At 40.0% G+C, this 10192-nt stretch overlaps 1 non-coding gene across 1 annotated transcript; it reads right to left on the bottom strand.

The window, feature by feature from the left end:
• Positions 1–541: 541 nt before the first annotated feature.
• LOC127741997 (small nucleolar RNA R71) lies at positions 542–649 on the bottom strand. Its single transcript, XR_008003184.1, has one exon. It is a non-coding gene; the product is annotated as a small nucleolar RNA R71 (small nucleolar RNA).
• Positions 650–10192: the final 9543 nt, after the last annotated feature.

Raw genomic sequence — 10192 nt, 5'->3', positions numbered from 1 at the left:
TCTTTTTTATATGAGCAAGAGCAAGGACAAGGACATTCTTGTTGAAGCAGATCTTGAACCTGAAAGAACTCTGAAGAGGAAGCTAAGAGAAGCTAAAGCACAATAATCTAGAGAAAACCTTACATAGAATCTCAAAAAAGAAGGAGACATGGCCGAACCCAACAACAATGCAAGGAAGATGCTTGGTGACTTTACTGCACCAAATTTCAATTTACATGGAAGAAGCATCTCAATCCCTGCCATTGGAGCAAACAATTTTGAGCTAAAGCCTCAATTAGTTTCTCTGATGCAACAGAATTGCAAGTTTTATGGACTTCCATCAGAAGATCCTTTTCAGTTCTTAACTGAATTCTTGCAGATCTGTGATACTGTTAAGACCAATGGGGTTGATGCCGTGGTCTACAGGCTTATGCTTTTCCCTTTTGCTGTAAGAGACAGAGCTAGAGTATGGTTGGACTCTCAACCTAAAGATAACCTGAACTCTCGGGATAAGCTGGTCATGGCTTTCTTAGCTAAGTTCTTTCCTCCTTAAAAGCTTAGAAAGCTTAGAGTGGATGTTCAAACCTTCAGACAGAAAGAAGGTGAATCCCTCTATGAAGCTTGGGAGAGATACAAGCAACTGACCAAAAAGTGTCCTTCTGACATGCTTTCAGAATGGACCATCCTGGATATATTCTATGATAGTCTGCCTGAATTATCTAAGATATCATTGGACCATTCTGCAGGTGGATCCATTCACCTAAAGAAAATACCTGCAGAAGCTCAGGAACTCATTGACATGGTTGCAAATAACCAATTCATGTACACTTCTGAAAGGAATCCTGTGAGTAATAGGACACCTCAGAAGATGAGAGTTCTTGAAATTGATGCTCTGAATGCCATATTGGCTCAGAACAAAATGTTGACTCAGCAAGTCAACATGATTTCTCAGAGTTTGAATGGATTGCAAAATGCATCTAACAGTACTAAACAAGCATCTTCTGAAGAAGAAGCTTATGATCTTGAGAATCCTACAATGACAGAGGTGAATTACATAGGTAAAGCCTATGGAAACACCTATAATCCCTCATGGAGAAATCATCCAAATTTCTCATGGAAGGATCAACAAAAGCCCCAACAAGGCTTTAACAATTGTGGAAGAAACAGGTTTAGCAATAGCATGCCTTTTCTATCATCATCTTAGCAACAGACAGAGAATTCTGAGAAGAATCCATCTAGCTTCGCAAATATAGTCTCTGATCTATCTAAGGCCACTCTGAGTTTCATGAATGAAACAAGGTCCTCCATTAGAAATTTGGAGGCACAAGTGGGCCAGCTGAGTAAAAGAGTCACTGAAACTCCTGCTAGTACTCTCCCAAGCAATACAGAAGAGAATCCCAAAAGAGAGTGCAAGGCCATAACTGTGAGTAACATGGCCGAACATGGAGAGAGTGAAAAGGCAGTGATTCCTAGTAAGGAAGACCTCTTGGGACCTTCACTGACCAATAAGGAGTTCCCCTCTGAGAAACCAAAGGAATCTGAGGCTCATATAGAGACCATAGAGATTCCATTGAATTTCCTTCTGCCATTCATGAGCTCTGAAGAGGATGAAGATATTACTAAAGAGCAAGTTGCTATGTACCTTAGAGCAATCATGAAGCTGAATGCCAAGTTATTTAATAATGAGACTTGGGTGTATGAACCCCCCTTGCTCACCAGTGAACTAAATGACTTAGTTAGGCAGACATTACCTCAAAAGAAATAGGATCCTGGTAAATTCCTAATTCCCTATACCATAGGCACCATGACCTTTGAGAAGGCTTTGTGTGACCTAGGGTCAGTCATAAACTTAATGCCACTCTCTGTAATGGAGAAACTTGGAATCTTTGAGGTACAGGCTGCCACATTCTCATTAGAGATGGCAGACAAATCCATGAAAAAGGCTTATGGACAAGTAAAGGATGTTCTAGTAAAGGTCAAAGGCCTTTACATCCCTGGTGACTTCAAAATCCTTAACACTGGGAAGGATGAGAATGAATCTATCATCCTTGGAAGACCCTTCCTAGCCATAGCAAAAGTTGTGATTGATGTGGACAGAGGAGAGTTAGTCCTTCAATTGAATGAGGACTACCTTGTGTTTAAAACTCAAGGATATTCCTCTATAACCATGGAGAAGAAGCATGAAAAGCTTCACTCAATACAAAGTCAACCAAAGCCCTCACAGTCAAACTCTAAGTTTAGTGTTGGGAGGCCACAACCAAACTCTAAGTTTGGTGTTAAACCCCCATATTCAAACTCTAAGTTTGGTGTTGGGAGGTTCCAACAATGCTCTGAACATCTGTGAGGCTCCATGAGAGGTCACTGTCAAGCTATTAACATTAAAGAAGCGCTTATTGGGAGGAAACCCAATTTTTATTTACCTATGTTATTTATTTTTATTAGGTTGATGATCATGTGGAGTCACAAACACAATTGCAAAAATTTAAGAAAAATCAAAAATAGCATTAAAAATAGCACACCATAGAGGAGGAACTTACTGGCGTTTAAACGCCAGTAAGGGTAGCATAATTGGCGTTTAACACCCAGTCTAGCACCATTCTGGGCGTTAAACGCCAGAAACAAGTAGCAGTCTGGCGTTAAATGCCAGGATTGCATAGCAAGGGCATTTTATATGCCTAATAGAAGCAAGGATGATAAATCCTTGACCCCTCAGGATCTATGGACCCCACAGGATCCCCACCTACCTTACACAACACTCTTCCCCAAATACCCCTCACCAATCAACTCATTCACTCTTCCTAAATCACCTCTTCACCAATCACCTCCATATCTCTTCCCCAAAAAATCCCACCTACCCCACTTTCAAATTCAAACATTTTTCCTTCCCAAACCCAACCCTAATGGCCAAAACCCAACCCTCCCATCACCCCTATATAAACCCCTCACTACTCCTTCTTTCTTCTTTTGCTCAAAGACGAGCAACCTTTTAAGTTTGGGGTGGTAAAAGCATTGTTTTTTGTTTTTCCATAACCACTTATGGCACCTAAGGCCGGAGAAACCTCTAGAAAGAGGAAAGAGAAGACAAAAGCTTCCACCTCCGAGTCATGGGAGATGGAGATTCATCTCAAAGGTCCATTAAGACCACTTCTATGAAGTTGTGGCCAAGAAGAAGGTGATCCCTGAGGTCCCTTTCATGCTCAAGAAAAAATGAGTATCCAGAGATCCGATATGATATCCAAAAAAGAGGTTGGAAAGTTCTTACCAATCCCATTCAACAAGTTGGAATCTTAATGGTTCAAGAGTTCTATGCAAATGCATGGATCACTAGGAACCATGATCAAAGTATGAACCCGAATCCAAAGAATTGGCTTACAATGGTTCGGGGGAAATACTTAGATTTTAGTCCGGAAAATGTAAGGTTGGCGTTCCACTTGCCAATTATGCAAGAAAACGCACGCCCCTACACTAGAAGGGTCAACTTTGATCAAAGGTTGGACCAAGTCCTCATGGACATATGTGTGGAAGGAGCTCAATAGAAAAGAGACTAAAGAGGCAATCCGGTTTAATTGAAAAGACCGGACCTTAAGCCTGTGGCGAGAGGATGGTTGGAGTTCATCCAACGCTCTATCATTCCTACTAGAAACCGATCTAAAGTGACTATGGATCGGGCCATCATGATCCATAGTATCATGATTGTGGAGGAAGTAGAAGTTCATGAGATCATACCTCTAGAACTCTACAAGGTGGCTGACAAGTCATCTACTTTGGCAAGGTTAGCCTTTTCTCATCTCATTTGTCATCTATGCAATTTAGCTGGGGTTGACATAGAAGGAGACATCCTCATTGAAGAGGACAAGCCCATCACTAAGAAAAGGATGGAGCAAACAAGAGAGCCCATTCATGGATCTCAACAAGACCATGAGGAAGATCATCATCAAGAAATCCCTGAGATGCCTCAAGGGATGTAATTTCCACCACACAACTATTGGGAATAACTTAACACCTCCTTGGAAGGCTTGAGTTACAACATGGACCAACTAAGGGTGGAGCACCAAGAGCACTCCATCATTCTCCATGAGATTAGAAAAGATCAAAGAGCTATGATGGAGGAGCAACAAAGGCAAGGAAGAGACATAAAGGAGCTTAGGCGCTCCATTGGTTCCTCAAGAGGAAGACGCCACCCTCACTAAGGTGGACTCATTTCTTAATCTCCTTGTCTATTTATTTTTCTGTTTTTGGTTTTTATGCTTATTGTGTCAGCTATATTTTGTGTCTTTATTACATGATCATTAGTGTCAAGTGTCTATGTCTTAAAGCTATGAATAATTCCATGAATCCTTCACCTCTTTTAAATGAAAAAATGTGCTTAATTACAAAAGAACAAGAAGTACTTGGATTTCAAATTTTATCTTGAAATTAGTTTAATTATTTTGATATGATGGCAATACTTTTTGTTTTCTGAATGAATGCTTGAACAATGCATATTTTTTTTATCTTGTTGCTTATGAATGTTAAAATTGTTGGCTCTTGAAAGAATGATGAACAAAGAGAAATGTTATTGATAATCTGAAAAATCATGAAATTGATTATTGAAGCAAGAAAAAGCAGTGAAAAAAGTGGCGAAAAAAAGAGAAAGAAAAAGAAAAAGCAAAGCAGTAAAAGCCAATAGCCCTTTAAACCAAAAGACAAGGGTAAAAAGGATCCAAGGCTTTGAGCATTAATGGATAGGAGGGCCCAAGGAAATGAAATCTAGGCCTAAGCGGCTAAATCAAGCTGTCCCTAACCATGTACTTATGGCATGAAGGTCCAAGTGAAAAGTTTGAGACTGAGTGGTTAAAGTCATGATCCAAAGCAAAAAGAGTGTGCTTAAGAACTCTGGACACCTCTAACTGGGGACTTTAGCAAAGCTGAGTCACAATCCGAAAAGGTTCACCCAATTATGTGTCTGTGACATTTATGTATCCGGTGGTAATACTGGAAAATAAAGTGCTTAGGGCCACGGCCAAGACTCATAAAGTAGCTGTGTTCAAGAATCAACATACTTAACTAGGAGAATCAATAACACTATCTAAAATTCTAAGTTCCTATAGATGTCAATCATTCTGAATTTCAAAGGATAAAGTGAGATGCCAAAACTGTTCAGAGACAAAAAGCTACAAGTCCCGCTCATCTAATTGAGACTAAGTTTCATTGATATTGTGGGATTCATTGTATATTCTCTTCTTTTTATCCTATTTTGTTTTCAATTGCTTGGGGACAAGCAACAATTTAAGTTTGGTGTTGTGATGAGCGGATAATTTATACGCTTTTTGGCATTATTTTTATATAGTTTTTACTATGTTTTATTTACTTTTTAGTATATTTTTATTAGTTTTTAAGCAAAATTCACATTTCTAGACCTTACTATGAGTTTGTATGTTTTTCTGTGATTTCAGGTATTTTCTGGCTGAAATTGAGGGACCTGAGCAAAAATCTTATTCAGAGGCTGACAAAGGACTGCTGATGCTGTTGGATTCTGACCTCCCTGCACTCGAAATTGATTTTTTGGAGCTACATGAACCCAAATGGCGCGCTCTCAATTATGTAAAAAGTAGACATCCAAGGCTTTCCAGCAATATATAATCATCCAAACTTTGCTTGAGTTTAGATGATGCAAACTGGCGTTTAATGCCAGCTTTCTGCCCTATTCTGGTGTTAAACGCTAGAAACAAGTTGCAAAGCAGAGTTAAATGCCAGAAACAAGTTACAAACTGGCGTTCAACTCCAAGGAAGACCTCTACACATGAAAGCTTCAATGCTCAGCCCAAACACACACCAAGTGGGCCCGGAAGTAGATTTCTGCATCATTTACTCATTTCTGTAACCCTAGTAACCAGTTTTAGTATAAATAGAGCATTTTACTATTGTACTCATATCTTTGGACGTCTAGTCCTGAGACATAGGTCTTTTTCCCTATTTTCGAATTCATATGTCATTTGGGGAGGCTGGCCATTCAGCCATGCCTAGACCTTGTTCTTATGTATTTTCAATGGTGGAGTTTCTACACACCATAGATTAAGGTGTGGAGCTCTGCTGTTCCTCGAGTATTAATGCAATTACTACTTGATGAATGTGATGATCCGTAACACGCATCACCATTCTCACTTATGAACGCGTGACTGACAAACACTTCCGTTCTACCTGTGAAAGCTAGAGTGTGTATCTCTTGGATTCCTGGTCCATGACGCATGGTTGCCTCTCCTGACAACAAAGCCTTCTATTTCGTGAGATCAGAGTGTTCGTGGTATAAGCTAGAATCCATTGCCATCATTCTTGAGATCCAAAAAGTCTAAACCTTGTATGTGGTATTCCGAGTAGGATCTGGGATGGGATGACTGTGACGAGCTTAAAACTTGCGACTGTAGGGCGTGGTGACAGATGCAAAAGGATAGTAAATCCTATTCCCACACGATCGAGAATCAACAGCTGATTAGCCATGCGGAAAACCGTAGAGGACCTTTTTCACTGAGAGGATGGGAAGCAGCCATTGACAGTAGGAAGGAGTATGAAGGAGTATGAAGGATTGGATGAAGGCAGTAGGAAAGCAGAGATTCAAGAGGGATAAAGCATCTCCATACACTTATCTGAAATTCCCACCAATGATTTACATAAGTATCTCTATCTTTATTTTACGTTCTATTTACCTTTTAATTATTAAAACTCTATAACCATTTGAATCTGCCTGACTGAGATTTACAAAGTGACCATAGCTTGCTTTAAGCCAACAATCTCCGTGGGATCGACCCATACTCATGTAAGGTTTATTACTTGGATGAACCAGTGCAGTTGCTTGTTAGTTGTGCGAAGTTGTGAAAAAGAGTGATATTACAATTATGCGTACCAAGTTTTTGGCGCCATTGAGATCACAATTTTGTGCACCAACAGTCCGTTCTAGGATTCTTTTTAGTTCTCTATTAGAGACTTCAGCTTGCCATTGGTCTGTGGATGATATGGAGTTCCCACCTTGTGGCTGATTCCATATCGGACCATGGTAGTATAAAGCTGTTTATTGCAGAAATGAGTGCCTCCATCACTGATTAGTTCTCTAGGGACACCAAATCTGCTAAAGATGTGTTTCTGGAGGAACTTTAATTCTGTCTTAGTATTGTTAGCATGTGTTGCAATTGCCTCCACCCAATTAGATACATAGTCTACAACCACCAGAATGTAAGTGTTTGAGTATGATGGTTGGAAAGGCCCCTTGAAGTCAATACCCCAAACATCAAACAACTCAATCTCTAAGATCCTTGTTAAGGCATGGTGTAACCATGAGGCAGATTACCAGCTCGCTGGCAACTGTCACAGTTACGTACAAACTCTCAGGAGTCTCTATAGATTGGCTGTTCGCTCACCTCTGAAATATCCTCCGTATTGTAATCCATGGCAATGCCATAGGATCTTCTGCGCCTCTTCTCTAGGCACGCACCTACGGATTAGTCCTGTACTCCTTGGGAATAAATCTTGCAGCTTTATAGTTTGCAATGTCTGCAAACCATGACACTTCCTGAATGGCAAAGAGTTGCTCATCCAAAAAGGTTTCAGAGATCTCAGTAAGGGGGAGAGACATCCCTTCTACTGTTTTTATCCGGGACAGGTGATCTGCTACATGATTCTTTGTCCCTTTTCTGTCTCTTATTTCTATATCAAACTCTTGCAGAAGCAACACCCATCTTATGAGCCTGGGTTTTGAATCTTGCTTTGTGAGTAAATATTTAAGAGTAGCATGGTCAGTGTACACAATCACTTTTGATCCTACTAGATAGGATCTAAACTTGTCAATGGCATAAACCACTACAAGCAGCTCTTTTTATGTGGTTGTGTAATTCTTCTGTGCGTCATTTAGAACATGGCTAGCATAGTAAATGACGTGCAGAAGCTTATTATGCCTCTGTCCTAATACTGCACCAATAGCATGGTCATTGGCATCACACATTAATTCAAATGGTAATGTCCAGTCTGGTGTAGATATGACAGGTGCTCTGACCAACTTATCCTTCAGAGTCTCAAAAGCTTGCAGACACTCTGTGTCAAAGATAAATGGCATGTCAGTAGCTAGCAGGTTGCTTAGGGGTTTAGCAATTTTTGAAAAATCCTTTATAAACTTTCTATAGAATCCTGCATGTCCCTGAAAGCTTCTGATTGCCTTAACATTGGTAGGTGGTGGTAATTTTTCAATTACCTCTACCTTGGCTTGATCCACCTCTATCCTCTTGTTCGAAATTTTGTGTCCAAGGACAATTCCTTCAGTCACCATAATCTAACACGTCCCGTCCCGTCCTCTCAGTGAAAATGTTCAACGCGCTCTGTCACAGCACGGCTATTCATCTGTCGGTTCTCGATCATGTCGGAATAGAATCCAGTGATTCTTTTGTGTCTGTCACTAACGCCCCACAATCGCGAGTTTGAAGCTCATCATAGTCATTCAATCCCTGAATCCTACTCAGAATACCACAGACAAGGTTTAGACCTTCTGGATTCTCAAGAATGGCCGCCAATGAATTCTAGCTTGTACCACGAAGATTCTGATTAAGGAATCCAAAAGATACACACTCAAGCCTTGTTTGCATGTAGAACGGAAGTGGTTCTCAGGCACGCGTTCATGAGTGAGAATGATAATGAGCGTCACATAATCTTCACATTCATCATGTTCTTGGGTGCGAATGAATATCTTAGAACAAGAATAAGATCAATTGAATGGAAAATAGTAGTAATTGCATTGATACTCGAGGTACAGTAGAACTCCACACCTTAATCTATGGTGTGTAGAAACTCCACCGTTGAAAATACATAAGAACAAGGTCTAGGCATAGCCGAATGGCCAGCCTCCCAAAGAGGGTTCAATCATAAAAACATGATCAAAAGATGATCCAAAGATTGAAAGATTGCCCTAATACAATAGCAAAAGGTCCTATTTATAGAGAACTAGTAGCCTAGGGTTTATAGAAATGAGTAAATAACGTAAAAATCCACTTCCGGGCCCACTTGGTGTGTGCTTGGGCTGAGCATTGAAGCTTCTATGTGTAGAGACTTTCCAATTGGGAGCGCGCCAATTGGGCTTCTGTAGCTCCAGAAAATCCACTTCGAGTGCAGGGAGGTCAGAATCCAACAGCATCTGCAGCCCTTTTCAGCCTCTGAATCAGATTTTTGCTCAGGTCCCTCAATTTCAGCCAGAAAATACCTGAAATCACATAAAAACACACAAACTCATAGTAAAGTCCAGAAAAGTGAATTTTAAATAAAAACTAATAAAAATATAATAAAAACTAACTAAAACATACTAAAAGCGTACTAAAAACAATGCCAAAAAGCGTATAAATTATCCGCTCATCACAACACCAAACTTAAATTGTTGCTTGTCCCCAAGCAACTGAAAATCAAATAGGATAAAAAGAAGGGAATATATGATGAATTCCAAAAACATCTATGAAGATCAGTATTAATTAGATGAGCGGGGCTTTTAGCTTTTTGCTTCTGAACAGTTTTGGCATCTCACTTTATCCTTTGAAGTTCAGAATGATTGGCTTCTATAGGAACTCAGAATCCGGATAGTGTTATTGATTCTCCTAGTTAAGTATGATGATTCTTGAACATAGCTACTTTATGAGTCTTGGCCGTGGCTCAGAGCACTCTGTTTTCCAGTATTACCACCGGATACATCCATGCCACAGACACATAACTGGCTGAACCTTTTTAGATTGTGACTCAGCTTTGCTAGAGTCCCCAATTAGAGGTGTCCAGGGTTCTTAAGCACACTCTTCTTGCTTTGGATCACGACTTTAACCGCTCAGTCTCAAGTTTTCACTTGACACCTTCACGCCACAAGCACATGGTTAGGGATAGCTTGGTTTAGCCGCTTAGGCCAAGATGTTATTCCTGTAGGCCCTCCTATCCACTGATGCTCAAAGCCTTGGATCCTTTTTATTATCCTTGCCTTTTGGTTTAAAGGGCTATTGGCTTTTTCTGCTTGCTCTTTGCTCTTTTTTTTTTGAATTCACTACTTTTTCTTGCTTCAAGAATCATTTTTATGATTTTTCAGATCCTCAGTAACATGTCTCCTTTTTCATTATTCTTTCAAGAGCCAACAATTTTAACATTCATGAACAACAAATTCAAAAGATATATGCACTGTTCAAGCATACATTTAGAAAACAAAAAGTATTGTCACCACATCAAA

Source organism: Arachis duranensis, chromosome 9 (assembly GCF_000817695.3).
Source record: "Arachis duranensis cultivar V14167 chromosome 9, aradu.V14167.gnm2.J7QH, whole genome shotgun sequence".
Classification (NCBI taxonomy): domain Eukaryota; kingdom Viridiplantae; phylum Streptophyta; class Magnoliopsida; order Fabales; family Fabaceae; genus Arachis; species Arachis duranensis.
Note: the sequence above shows the minus strand (reverse complement) of the source record. Positions and strands in the feature narration are given on the sequence as shown.